Source organism: Pteropus alecto, unplaced genomic scaffold, assembly GCF_000325575.1.
Source record: "Pteropus alecto unplaced genomic scaffold, ASM32557v1 scaffold222, whole genome shotgun sequence".
Classification (NCBI taxonomy): domain Eukaryota; kingdom Metazoa; phylum Chordata; class Mammalia; order Chiroptera; family Pteropodidae; genus Pteropus; species Pteropus alecto.
This window is the reverse complement of record NW_006433716.1, coordinates 4,414,813-4,429,698: the sequence shown is the minus strand read 5'-3', so window position 1 is coordinate 4,429,698 and position 14,886 is coordinate 4,414,813. Positions and strand designations below refer to the sequence as shown.

At 40.2% G+C, this 14,886-nt stretch overlaps 1 long non-coding RNA gene across 6 annotated transcripts; it reads right to left on the bottom strand.

The window, feature by feature from the left end:
• Positions 1 to 1,137: 1,137 nt before the first annotated feature.
• LOC112476983 lies at positions 1,138 to 13,659 on the bottom strand. Of its 6 annotated transcripts, none has more exons than XR_003045279.1 (5): positions 9,637 to 13,659; positions 8,882 to 9,500; positions 6,173 to 6,278; positions 4,709 to 5,605; positions 1,138 to 2,264 (listed from the first exon to the last, which is right to left on the bottom strand). It is a non-coding gene; the product is annotated as an uncharacterized LOC112476983 (long non-coding RNA). The 6 variants fall into 6 exon arrangements; XR_003045280.1 differs by having other exon boundaries at positions 6,187 to 6,278; XR_003045281.1 differs by lacking the exon at positions 6,173 to 6,278 and having other exon boundaries at positions 1,138 to 1,558; positions 2,110 to 2,264.
• Positions 13,660 to 14,886: the final 1,227 nt, after the last annotated feature.

Sequence of the window (14,886 nt, the reverse complement as noted above, 5' to 3'; positions counted from 1 at the left end):
GGAAGAGAAAATCTGAGGAACTGCTTCAGTGAAAATTATTTCATGGCTCATTGCCCTGGGCCTGGTGCCAAACATGACACGGTGAATTTGACAGTGTCCAGTGACTAAAGAGCTGACTTAACAAGGATGGTCTCATGCCTACCATTTAAGGAGTAGGAATCTGGAGGGCTGAGGCAACATAACTTCTCATACAAAATAAAACGACTTTGGGATCAATAATTACTTAATATTTCTGTAGTTCAATCATTTCCAAAAATGGTTTCCTTTTGTTTTAGAAGAATAGACTTCATTTGCAGCTTGAAAGTCCTTCAAGATATTTGAAATTTAAGACAAAAATACAAAGAAAGATTCAACTGGATGATGTTTGGATCATGGATTCTCATTGGGGATAACATTCCTCCCAAGGGTGCAAAAATTAGTTCTCATGAGTGTGAACAAATCTTGGGTATTGCGATGGTTTGTGGTGCTCCAAAGCTCAGCCCTATCCAACAGAATCTGCTTCCTTAGTATTTATTTTTTGGTTTGGGTTTTCTTCTGTATCATATGAGAAGTATTGACACCGACATCAGGGAAGATACACAGAATATATGCAACATCGGTGCTGCAAATCTACGGTGACTTGTTGGCTCATTGGAAGACTTTCCTTCTATCATCTGTTCGATCTCAAAGTCCTCTTGTGAGAGATGGCCTTTGCTTACTTAGGAAATGTTTACGTCAGTGAATAGAAATCATAAATAATGTAAGTGACCAATATGAAACTAGAATAAATGAAGTAACAGATAATAGAAAATGAATCTTGATTATAAATTTGATGGAAAAAAGACTACAATTAGTAAGCAAATGGCTTACCATTAAAATTCACTAGAGAGTGATATTCATTAGAACCGTGAGAACTCACTTTTTAGCATTTATCCTGCTTAACTTTACAATTCTTTTAAGGTCCCGATATAGGCTTCATGAAAATCGTACACATTTGCGGAAACCAAAATCACTATTCATAGTTATCAATGAGACTTCTAAAAAATAAATAGAAGAAACTGGTTCAATCTTTCTACCAAAATGGCCAAAGTATAAGTTTTAAACAACATGCAGAAAAATCACATTAGCCATGAAAAAACAACTATGGAAAAGAAAGAATTTAGTGACTGCATATATTCAGATAAAAAATGTTGACAAAAACCCATAATATAAAACTCAGGGAATCATCTATACCACACAGTACAGGATTTGTCATTGATCTACCTATTGGGCCAGTTGGTATACATCTATATGTGTAATTTTACTTTTTGTTCATTTTATTGTACTGCTATATTTAATGCGAAAACTTCCTCTGCTAGTTCTCTACTGTCGACATAGAAATGCAGTTCCTGTTTTCTTGTGTCTTTGTTTTTTGTAAGGAAAGTAATCTAAAACAATAATCGGTTAATTGGTAATTCGATATTAATTACTTTTAAAATTAATGCTTTTAATAGTAGAAAATAATATTACTTATGTTCCATGCTATGACGAGAAGAATAGGCTAGAAGGCTGTGCACTCTACATGAAGATGTACTTCCACCTAAAACAGAAGATACAAGAGTCACTGTGCTTCTAGGAAGAGGTCTGAATAAATATGATTTGGTCATTCTGTTTATCATTACATTTGCAAAGAGATGAAGTAAGGAAGGGGACCTGAAAATGAACCTCTTTAAGGAAAACAGTCATTGAAACGATTCTCTACCTAACACAGGAAGGGCTCATGTTCAGTCATTATAAAGAATCTTATCCCTGCTTTGTCACAGAATGCATTGAGTTAAATTGTTCAAAATTGTTGTTAGAATATTGGTCATGAAAAAAATAACTTAGGGACATCACTCCTTAAGAGCTAGCTGTATTGATGTTGTGTATGTACCCATATATTGGAGAACTTCCAGTTCAATGTGAAACATTTAACGAGCTTGGAAGTTGTTATTCCCGACCTCACATCAGTACTATAAAAACTGCAGTTGAATTGAAAAACAGTTCCTTTACAGCCATCAGGATTGAGGTCACAGGGCAAGTCCCTGCCCTGATACTGAACAGGAAGTGAAATGCAGAGAATCACATCTGATCTAGAGCAATAGCCTGTACCTGCGGCTGGAATTGGTACAAATACTTCAACTGTAATTTCAGAATTGCTGGAAGTGCATGGATGAACTTGAAAGTGTAAAACTCCAGGGGTCCAGAGTTTGTGGAGCTCCGCCTTTTTTGTGGGACTCATTTTCAGGAACTCCACCAGGTGTTTACTGTGAAGATCAGAAAAAAATATCATGGTCTTCTAGCAGAGGAAGAGAAAATATAGTCATTCTGAAATACTCTGAATATTCTGCCATCCTTAACGAAGGCTTGCCTTCACAGGGAAACTCTTTTACCACAGACTAACCCACCTGTGGGAAGAGAAACACCTAAGTCCAGCCCCCTCTAGCCTTCCCATCTCACCTAATGGAGTGGTGGAAAAAAAGCTGAGGAGCACTTATGAAGGTCACGTTCCAGGAGCACAGGCTCACTAAAGGACTAAGAGTAATCATAGTGTGATAGAACACTTCTGCTCTCCAACAGCAACCACCATATCAGCTGGATTCTTGTCTAACAAAGGGGATCACAACCAACAACACCTGCAAGGGTCAGACTTTATTTAAGAAGGAACATCTAGGGAAACCCAAAGACAACTCGGCTTGAGAAAAAAGCAAGGCCGCAAGAGGAAATTTTAGCCTCTGACACCTACAGTTACAGCAAACAGTAAACACAGCTCAACACCTAGCCAGATGAAGCAAAACTTACCCCTAAGGGTTAATGAACTTCTATTTCTTTTACCTGATACATCATGTCCAGCTTTTAACAAAAACTTACAAGGCATACTAAAAGGTAAGACACATTTGAAGAGACAGAGCAAGCATCAAAACTAGACTCAGATATGGCAGAGATTTTGAGATATCAGACCAGAAATTTAAAATAACTATAATTAACCTGCTAAGGGCTCTAATGTATTTGTATATTGCTTTACCTAATTTATCTATGTGTGCTATTTAAGTTTTGTTCAAATATCAAGTTCATCTTTATAATGTATTCAAATATAATGAAATATGTTCACTTTTACCTTTTATCTATATTTTCTGGTGAAATTTCAGAAATATTTTTGAGAAGTCTTCTTGATTTAGTTTACTCTTAAAATGGAAATAGCCTGAATCAGTAACCCATGCTGAAAAATGCTTGATGAACTCAACTCTCTAATTCCTTTCCCCCCATAATTTACATTTTAAAACTAGATATATCCATGTCAGATGATGTGGTAATTCTGAGGAGATAAAGATAAAAAAGGAAATTCAAAACTTATTCTCTTAGAGCTTTTACATAGAAAAGCTGAAGAGAACAGTAATCATGCTTATTGAATTTCAATTATGTGTCATGTTACAATGAAAGGCAAAGGACAAATAATTCTCTCGCTGGAAGCTGGAATGAAGGATGGGTCGACACAAGAGTGTCCAGACTACAGAATAATTTTATAAGAGTTTATTTGAGCCAACATATCACATACATGACTGAACTCCCAATCTCAACAGATTGAGAAAATGCTATGGAGAATGGCAGTTTTCTAGTCCCTTCTATGCATTTAGAATCAAAGTAGAAAACCTTAGGAAGGTGACTTGAAATCTGTTGGTGGCAGATTAACGAGGCTGGAGAGAGCAAAGGAGAAGAATCTCTAGGATAAAATGTAAACTGCAGACACATGCTTCCTTTACATTGCTTGGTACTGGATAGTCAGCATTTAACGTGTACAGCACAGAGGGATAGGATGGTATGCAGGACCAAGATAACAATGAGGGCTGCCGTGGTCATGTGCCCTGGTGCCTATGGTTGTGCCGTTGAAGGGTGTGGAAAACAAATTACTCTCATATCTCAAAAGTATGTTATCTGAGTGGCTTCAGAAAAATGGACAGGACTCACTTAAGGTCAAGATAGTCCTTTGCTAGGAAAGCGATAGGCCTGGAACGTGACTTCTCACCCTGGCCTGCCCAGAGTTTAGGAGCACACCATCTTGTGTGATTACTTTTCTTCATTGAGCTTGTCAGGACTGCCATGTGGACTCCCCCGACCTCTCACATTTATGAAATAGCCTCCGTTTCATTCACGAATGTCAAGAAAAGGGGAAAAAAGGACGTACACTGTAAAGCGTCTATGAAACATCTGAAGATAGATTTCTCACTGGTAGTTGCATATGTGAATTGGGGACCTCCATCAGTGTGCATCTGGAGATATTAATCTGCAATTGCTTATGCATTTTTGGAAACTGCGGCATGGGAATTGATATCGTTGCTTGTGAGTAGAGTACAGACTGAGAAGATGATCCACAGCTATGACAAAGTTCAACTTTGAAGGCACAAAGGAGAGCCTGCACAGGGCACAGAGATGGAGTAGCCAGGGCACTTAGAATACAGCCAAGGACGAAGAATCTTCAGAATGTATTGAAAAAGAAAACAAAGCACTTGAGAATTTCACAAGATGAAGCTTAGTTATTCTTCACATGTGATATGGTTCTGCACTGAATCTCGATTCTGTCAGGACACATGTGTCATCCAGAGGAATTCACGCAACTTCCTGAGCCTCAGTTTTCTCAAGTGTAAAATGAGGGGGAAATAATCCTAGAGCTGTTGTGAGTATTAAACAAAGTAGAACATTTAAAAGCACTTACCAGGGCACCTTCCACTGAGTGGGGGCTTAGCACATGGTGGCTGCTTTCTTATTGTTTCTTGTAGATCCATGAACTGTCCTATCCCTCTCTCTGTAACTGACTGGAAAACACCGGCAATCTAATAAACAGAATTAGGAAACAGTGGCTCATCAAATCAGTGTAATGTATACATAACAGTATAACATATACACAGTAATATAGTATACAGGTATATATATGTATGTGCATAGCATAAAATGTATATGCTACATATATGATAATGGAGACTATATATCAAATACTACATATCTTAATCTATATCTATATGTAGTGTTCAATTGCTGATTCTGAGAGCTGGCACCTCCTTCCCCTCTGCTTTCCTCGATCCCGTTGTTTCACTGCTATGACTTCCTTCCTCTGCAGTGTAGAAATGTCCAGCGTGCTCTCCTCATTCACTCCTCATGAAGCTCTAACTTCACATTCATACAGCTACTTCCTTTTCCATTAAGGTTTCTGGCTTATGGCAATTTTCCCTGAAGATTATAAATCCACCAATTGAGAGCCAAATTTCAGTGAAAGTTCTGGGTTTCTCAGAAACTCTCATATGAGAGGCATTTTTTTTTTTCTCCTGTGAATGCTGTTGGACAGAGGGAACATCCCTGTTGCAGTAGCTGTAGCTGCAGCAAAAGGGAAATAAAATGTGGGATCCATTTTACTCTGTGGACCATTAAAACATTTACAAAGGAAGAGTGCCACCTCCTTCCAACTGCCCATCTGATCGAGTGAGGAATTTCAGCTCTTTGTGCTGGAGACGTTGAAGGTCTTCTGGATCATCACATGCAGGAAGAGGTGGCCTGTGATTTCTGGACCTGGTAGCCATCCAGCTCCCTCTGATGAAACTTGCAAATCCTCTTGTACCTGAGGCAGAAACCAAGCAAGATTCTCCCTCATTTGGTGCAGAAATGTGAAGGTCCCCTGCTTTGGGAGGCCATGATTCTGGGCCAGGTCACAACTAAGGGTGCAGACAGAGCCGGAGAACATCATTCTCGGTGTCATCAGTGAAGAGGTTCGCGGGCCCCTGGTGAGCTACATCAGACACTGTGTGGGTGGGGGAGCCTTAACTGGCTACTCTGAGCACCTTCTTAGTGGTGACATTCTCAGATAGGCCAGGATTGTCATTTTTTTGTATTTATCCCAATTTTGTTTCCACTTTCCCCCCGAATTTCTCTTCTATTTATGGGCCTCAGAAAATTTCAAAACTTTAGCACTTCTTTTGTTTCATTACAATAGAAATCACATTCACTAGTGGAAAATGACAGGAGTCTCAATCCCATAGGATTGAGACTAAGAGGAGACCAAGGTTGCAATAAACACCCATGTCTCAATCTATCTCTGTTTTTAATTCTAATAATAATACTTAGAGGTTTGGTCCTAGCCTCTATTGCAACACTTTTTTAATTGCACTGAACACAGTAGTGGCCTCACCTCTCTGCCTTTACCTTTGAAGGGGCTAATATATGAGATTTGAATTCTCCGCATTTCTTTACTGAAGCCATAGCTCGTGTTTTCTGACACAGTCTTCACATAAGAGCTGCATAAAAATGAACACTAAGGGTTAACTCATACAGTTTTCTGCTTTCTTTCACCCCAAATGATTTGAGTGTCCATGTGAGACAACGTGCTTCCCAACTTGGATCCTGGAAAAGTAAAAGAAGGATGGTGACTACGATCCAAGGAGCCGGGGAGACACACACTAGAGACAAGATTAGGATGAAGCACCAGCACACTCAGTGTTGTTAAGAGCAAATACTTAGAACCAGTGAAGAAGAGGGACTGGGAGGCAATAGAAAGCTTCACTTTCTGACAAAAGCTGTGCATCCTGAATTTAAATGACATCAGATTTTCATTTCCTCTTCTGAAACACTGAGACAACCTCAGTAGTGGTCACAAAGGAAATTGTGAAGAATAAATCAATAAAATTTAAAAAGGACAGGCTGAGATACTGAATGACAGCTACCTTTGGTATTAGTGTAACACACAATAATCTGAACAGTCCATGTTCAGCCAAGCCAAGGCAAAAGGAGCTTGGAGTGCAGCTCCTGTAACAGTCTCAGGGGTGTGCACATTGAGGTCTTCACAAACAGAAACTCTGGGAGAAGAGACTCTCTGTAGGGTTATGAAGGAACAGAGCCCCAATTTCCACTCTTAGCACAGTGCCTGGCACATTCGTGAGACAAAACTTCCAGCACACTTGAAGCTCTTTGCAGAGAACCAGCATGGAGGAGAGTAGTCTGACAGAAAATATGGCTCTTTTGTGAATCGTAAATATGAGTAAATTAATCCCTTCCCTCGTCTCTACATTCAAATTCCCTGTGGTGATATTATGTTAAGTATAGATTAAATTAAAAAGTTTAAAAGCCAGGAAAAGGATAAAAAGAAAAAAAAAAGTGTAGAGGCCAGTTTGATGATGGGAAATGAGACATTCCCAGATTTGCAGTCACTGACTATCACAACAGTCTAATTCAAAAGCTATTTCTTGGATTAGTATTGGGGTAAAGTAAAGAGACTCCTTCTCTCAAGCATAGAATTTCAGAACGCAGCAAATGTTAATGCAAATAGTACTCTAATGCAATACTAGAAAATGAAAATTAATGCTCACACATGTATGATCAAGGAAAGTATGAACACTTTAAAGACAGAAAATGACCTTGCACTTGCAAGTCCTGAGAGTCTTACAAAGGAAGGGGGCAGCATGTGAATCAAATTCGGGCAAATTCCATTCAGTTCATATGAAATTCTGAACACCAAGATTTCATTCCTACAGTTCTCATTCTGTCACAAGAAAATGAAAAACCCTGACCTGCCAGAAAAACCTGTCCTTGAACACAAAACTAAGTTTTCTTTTTAATAATACAGTCTAAGTAGAGTCCTGTGAAAGAAAACGTGAAAGGAAATAAAAATTGGGACTGTCACAGAGACACAAATTGTCAAACATGGCAATTCTCTCAGCTGAAAACAACACATAGAAATAATCTGGAAAGTATTAACGAGTTTGCGTCCATGAAAGCTAAGAAAGGAAAATTAAGTTCTTGTTTAAGTAGAAACAAAACACAGTTGAAATAAAGTTCACTTGAAGCTCTTTGCAGAGAAATAGCGTGGAGAAAAGTAGTCTGACAGAAAATAGGGCTTTTTTGTGAATCGTAAATATGAGTAAAATAATCCTTTCCCTTGTCTCTACATTCAGATTCTCTGTGGTGATATTATGTTAATGCATATATTAAATTAAAAAGTTTCAAGGGCCAGGAAAGCAGTTAAAAAAAAAAAAAGAGGAAGTGGGGGAGGCGAGTTAGATGATGGGAAATGAGACATTCCCAGATTTGCAGTCACTATCACAAGTCTAATTTGAACACTATTTCTTGGATTAGTAGTGGGGTAAATTAAAGAGAGTCCTCTCAAGTACATTATTTCAGAAGGCAGCAAATCTAAGTAATCCAAATAATACTCTAATGCAATACTAGAAAACGAAAATTAATGCTAACACATGTATGATCAACAAAGAATGTATCAACATTTTAAAGACATGAAATGACCTTGCAGTCATTGCATGTCTTACAAAGGAAGGGGGAGTCTTATAAAGGAAGGGGGCACCATGTAAATTAAATTTAGGCAAATTCCGTTCAGTTCATAAAAGGTCCTGAACACCAAAAGTTCATTCGTATAGTTCTCTCATTCTGTCACAAGAAAATGAAAAAGCCTGACCTGCTATAAAACCTGTCAACCGCTTGTACACAAAACTAACTTCTCTTTTTAATAATACAGTCCAAGTGGAGTCCTGTGAAAGACGTTTCGGTAACGTGAAAGGAAATAAAAATTGGGACTGTCACAGAGACACAAGAAATTGTCAAACATGGCAATTCTCTCAGCTGAAAACAACACATAGAAATAATCTGGAAAGTATTAACGAGTTTGCGTCCATGAAAGCTAAGAAAGGAAAATTAAGTTCTTGTTTAAGTAGAAACAAAACACAGTTGAAATAAAGTTCTATGAAGTTTAATAAAATGCTGTTTTAACTGTTTTAACGTGAAAAATATTTTTAAATGTTACCTTTGGTATTTAAACATTCAAAGATTTTAATATTTTGAAAAGTCTAATTAGATGCTGTTTTAATGTTCCCGCTTTTCAGTTTCTCATTACCTCACTCCACCACTTTGCAACGCTGGAAGGTTGAAAATTCACCTCGAAAGTCACAGCGCCACAGCGCAGCGGGGCGTCCGCGTCCCCCCGCCTCGGGCCCCAGGGAGGGCCGCACCCGAGCCCCTGCGACGGTGTCCTCGTCTGCGAATCCGGCGGCATCTCGCCCAGAAACCATCCCGCACCTGATGCGAGGCGTTGTGTTCCGTACCGAAGAAATGTCCCCCGCTGGCCAAGGCAGAGCTCGGTCCGCAGCAGTCAGCGCCGGGGAAACGAAGGCTTCTCACGGACTATTAAAGCGGCACCAAGCTGCCCCATGGCGCTGCGAAAGCCTTTCTCAGGCCCTACCAGCAGGACAGACAGAAAAATCTCCTCCAAGCCTTTGTTTCCTACCCAAGCGTCAGAAAACGCCGCCTGCGCGCCCTCTCGTGGCCCGCTGGGGAACCACGCTTTCCAGGGGCACAGCAATAGAACCATCCTGCTCTTTCGCGGTGCCCGGGCAACGTCTAGAGAATCACCGGCAATCTCAGTGGCCCAGTGCAGTTAGTGGCTGGCGGCTGGAGCGATGCTCAGCTCCATCCTGATTTGCTCTCTTGGTGGAGACGTGCCTTGGATCCATAGCCTAGAAAACAGGAAAATCGTCAGTCTTTTGAGAGAGCTAGAATTATCCCCTCTCACTTCTGCCTGAGTAACAGAACCGACTTCAAATTTCTTTGGGAAAGAGGGAATATCACCGAAATCCAGAACACACAACACACCTGTTTCCACCATCTCGTGCTTCAGCAAATTTTCAGCCTGTTGAACGCAGCGGACAGCCATGCTGCTTGGAACCGCACCCTCCTCTATCAACTACTCTCTAGGCTTCATCACAGCCTGGAAGAGCTGGACCAGACAAACGAGGGAAACCTGGTGTGTCTCTATTTGGGCATACTTGTCTGTAATTACTACCGAGGAATCCATAACTATCTGAAACAAGAGAAGTATGGCACCTTCTTGCGAGGTTGTCAGAGTCAAGATCACAGAGCGCGTTTTTCTCACGTGACAATCCTCAAAGAAAAGTCAAAATGCAGAAGAAAGTTGTACTCGTGACTCTGTTCAATTACATACATTGCGAAGTCTAGAAACAATCTCGACTCACATTTCTGCACCAGCAGAGATATATCTCAACCAAAAATCATGGGGTCATTAAAAAATATATTGTACATCATGAATATGTAGAATTATGCTCAGAGTATAGAACGTAATCTATTTTCTTAAATATATAATATAATTTTTAAATCTGTCTAAAGGTTTTCTTTGTGTGCGTAGGAGTGGTGGGAGGGTATATTTGCCATTTTTAAAGTGTACAATCTAGTCATTTTATGAAAAGTTTTCTCAAGATGGTATTTTTTGTAAAGACGTGTGTCATTTAAGTTAATGCTAGATTTTCTAACTGATGAACAGAAAACTATCCAGAAAATTATCCACACTTTTATCATTATGGGAATTGTCTTCCTTTGTGTAAGAGTCCGATGCAAGCATTCCTGATCAGATGACTCTTCAGGTTGGCTGTCCTGCAAACAGCGTTTCAAGGTCACGGGTCCCTTCTAGTTTGTAACGTTGCCATATTCAACATGTTTTGCCCAATTTGTCTGTGGTACCTGAGTCTATACCACTCAGTTGTAACGGGAACCATTATGGTAGATCACATGGTTTATTTTCAAAACCCAGGACTGTACAGGGCAATATCAGTTATGCTCACATTAGTTTATCTGAATTTATTCTCATGGGTTGCCGAAATGCAAAGTATTTGAGCAATAGACTATTCTAGCGACTAATAGAAGAGGAGACAACTTCAATAAGACCACTTATTATTTTTATGCTATTTGTACCAATGCTCTTTAAGTTGAAAAAAAAAAAAGAAAGGAAAAAGAACCCAGTGTTTTTACTGGACACACTTTATCCTCAACCCCAAAACAAGAATCGAAAGTCTTTTTCCAGAAATTAATTCCTGTGGTAGATGATATGGATGTCACTAGTTAGAGTTCAGAGCATCATTGATCCTTTGAAAGAAGTATTTGGGTTAGTTTTAAAAGGCACTTGAGAATCACTGATTTCAAAGTGGAGGATGAGTCTTCCATTTACGACAAGGTCTATGATTCTCATCCTGATAGTCTATATATTAAATTTAGACACTTGAAGAAAATATCTCTGCAACCAAACAATAGTTTTAAATACCATCTCACACAATATTAATGTCATCATAACTTCCTTTGTAGGATTAGGACGAGTTTACAAGGTATTTCTGATTTACTGTACTCTTGATTCCTGACTATCTAGATTCCTACTATTGCCTTCATGATTCTCTTAATGAATGTTAATTGGCTCCTGAGATGATAGGGACTGGACTAGATGCCTAGACATACATTTGGGTAAAAGGATTTCTCTCTCCTTAGGTATTTTCTTGAGTCCTGGGATGGACTCTAAGCAGAAAATTGGTCAGGTCATGCCTTAGACCATTCAAATTCCATTAACAACATAGCATAGACTGAGTAGCTTGTAAGGAGCAGACATTTCCTGCTCACATTCTAGAGTTAGAAATTCAAATCAGGGTGGCAACAAGATAGGATCCAGTGAGCGCCCGCTTCCTGGTTGCATACCTCTGACTTCTCCTGTATCTTCAAATGGCAGGAAGGGGATGGATCTACCTCAATCTTTTTGATGAGGTCGCTAATTCTATTCAAGAGGCTCCACCCTCACACCCTCATTAATCCCCAAGGACCACACCACATGACACCATCCCTTGGGGCTTGAGACTTCAACATATAAATTAGGTGGGCAGGTATACAGTCAGACCACAGCAGGTCACCAAAATTCACATGTCTGGCATCTCAAAGAGAGACTATAGCCATGCGTAGACAAAAAAGAAGAATAACCAAGTTAGTAGGCAAAAGCTTTAGATTTTGGACTCAGAATCCAAACTCTTGCTTTTTGAGCAGAGGTAATATTTGAATTATACATGCTAAGTTTTTGAAAATCAAGAAATGGAGCCCAATAGCTCACAGAGATGGATGGAAACAACAGAAAGCATATGATCATTTATCAGTCTTTGTGAGGGTTCTCCTAAGAAGCTCAAGTTTTTGCGACTCCGTAAAGATGGACCAGAATGTAATGTGGTCAGTAGTCTGATTGTTGTGAGCTGTGTGAATTGAAAGACTTCGAGTTTAGATAGGTGACTCTTAAGTGACACCCACTGGTTATTTTTCTATTACAACAAAATAGAGGTAAATTAAAGATGATGTCATAAGTGTCAGTTGAATATAGTGCTAGGCAAAAGCTGAACATGATGCTGCTATTTCTGCAACTTAAATGCCCAGAGGCAATATGTACCTTAAAAGAAGTAGAATTTTAGTGGTTTTAGCAATAAAGAAACTAGGCATTATTGACACCTATATGAGTAAAGTGCAAATATTAGGCATGGACTATTAAAATCCAAGCAAGTATGGCCATGGAAGAGCAAAATAGTTTGGTTTTACGGAATCCATTCTAGTAGAAAGTGAAAATCTAAGGACCTGCTTCAGTGAAAATTACTTCATGAGTGATCGCTCTTGGCCTGCTGCCAAGCATGACACAGTGAATCCGACAGAGTACAGTGACTAAAGAGCTGACTTAGCAAGGATGGGTTAAAGGGCTCTAATTTGCATGTTAAACGATTTTTGAGACTTGCCTTTCTCTGTTCCTTCACCACTTGCAGGGGACCATATAGGAGCATGAACAGAAGAATTTTTTCTTTGATTCACCGGCTGTCTTTGTGATTGCCTACCAACTTTCAAATATTATGACTCCTTCCACTATTGGTGCTCTTTCTTTTTTCTTTTTGAGTCTATTCCTTTGTTCCTTCTTTTTTACAGTTTTTTTTTAACATAAAAACAGTTACTTTTTAAAGTAAAAACAGTTACTTTTTACTGTTACCGTTTTGTTTTTGTTATTCATTTATACTCTTGGATGCAAAAGTTTATTAATTGGGTTCGTATTACTGTCACTCTCCAAAAATCTCTATAGCCACGTCCTCTTTCATATCTCACAGTTACTCAATATTCAAAGATGTAAGACTGACCTTCAGGGCTGGATAGCTTGGCGGGGCAACGGGGAATGAGTTTCACTGCCTGAATAACTATCATAGATCCCTCAGAGGAGTGCAATCTTACACACCGAGGCACGAGAAGGGTCCCCCAGTGTCAGTGTTTGAGCTGTGAGGAATCACAGTGCAGCACCAGCTGGAAGTCACCAAGGATTTCAAGCATCACCAATCAGAGCATGTGCGGATGTGGGTGCGCCTGCAACCTCCCTCCCTACACCTGATTCCTGGCTGCAGAGGGCAAGGTCCCCGAAATGGCCAGTCCTGCACAGAAACGCAGTGAAGACTGGGAGCCTGTCCAATTAGTCTACTTTCTTGACTTGGGAACAAATCCGGGAGCTCATCTGTGCCCCTGTTCAGGTGGTTCCATGTCTGATTTCATGAGGAAGATGCTGCAGGACTCACGTTTGCTCCAAGTCAACAGTGCACATCTAGACACCGGAAGAAGATGAAAGTCAGCAGCAGATTGAGGACTTGGAAGGATTACAGAGATGTTTATTGTGTGGACTACAACAGGCAGGCCCTAGGGGATGGAAGGATTCCAATGGGCAGCACCGAGTCAGAGGTTTCTCCAGATCATTCCTATTCAGACGGGAGGAGATCCAAGTGGATTCCCTGAGCACAAAGTTCTCCCACTGAGAGGTGGCCAATAGCAGTGTCCCTGGGTGGTTCTCCCACTGAGAGGTGGCCAATAGCAGTGTCCCCGGGCCACTGATACCACAGCACCTGCTGAGTGTTGGAAGGAATGAGGGTTACTCCAGTGCCAGCTGCAAACTTCAGTTTCCATTGGCAGAAAAATCTACTCCATCATAACTATTTCAAAGGAAGCGTGTCTACTTTCCTTAGCATTTAAAGTCAGTCAGCGAGTGACTCACACCAGACCCCTGCTGCCATACAAATCAGCAGACAACATTCCTTTGGCATTAGAAGTGACGCTCGAAATCCTTTGTCACTGGACCGTCCCTGATCTTCCAATTTCATGCCACGGCCTCTCCATGGATCATAAATCCCAGGTCCATTTCAATCCTTCCTTTCTTTTAACAGGCCCTTCCAGACAAGTCATTATCTCAAATGTCCTGAAGGTTTTGACCTTGGATTTTAGTACCTTCAGAATAATCCATCCATCCAGATTTGTGTTTCTCTCCCAACAGTCCAAATAGAGTTCTTGAAAAGATTCAGTTAATAACTTCAAAGATCTTAGGACATTAACTGGTCCATGTTTAACATGCAATTAATTTATTTTTTAAAATATCATCATCAATATCTTCCTCATGAAGAGCAGATGCTTTTCTTAGTACTTTCTCTTTAATTCTAGATTTCTCAAGGCAATCTTTAAATTAATTGCCTGAGAGGATTTCTTAACTAGATAGACTGCAGGCAAAGGTTACTATTCAGGATCACATCAGAGAGGGTTGTTAGTGTTCTGGCACCTGGGTTCAGGTCGCCATTATCTTGGGAATGGGTTGGTGTGACTCCTCCCTTCTCTGCTCAGAACTGATTTCACATAGATTGATTGAAAGTGTTAAAGTGGAAATTATCCAGTTTCAGGGAGGTGGTATCTCCAGGCGCCCGCTCCCAGGGAGATCATTAACTAAGTTACTGGGAGGTGATATCTCCAGGTGCCAGCCCCAGGAGAAGCGCAACAGTCCAAGCTGCAGATGATAAAACTGTCTACTAGGCCCTGTTTGATCTGAGAGTTCCCCGGATACATTTATCTTTGTACAAAACGTTAACGGCTGACTTCTGCTTCTTGTAATCTGCTTATTCAAGGATGTAGTTGGAGGCTTTATAAGCTGCCTCCTCTGGAAGCTCGGGGCTGATCTCCTCTAACCCTGCGTGGTAGAGAGTCAGTCACAGGCTGGGTAATGAAGGCGCACAAATAAAACAACAG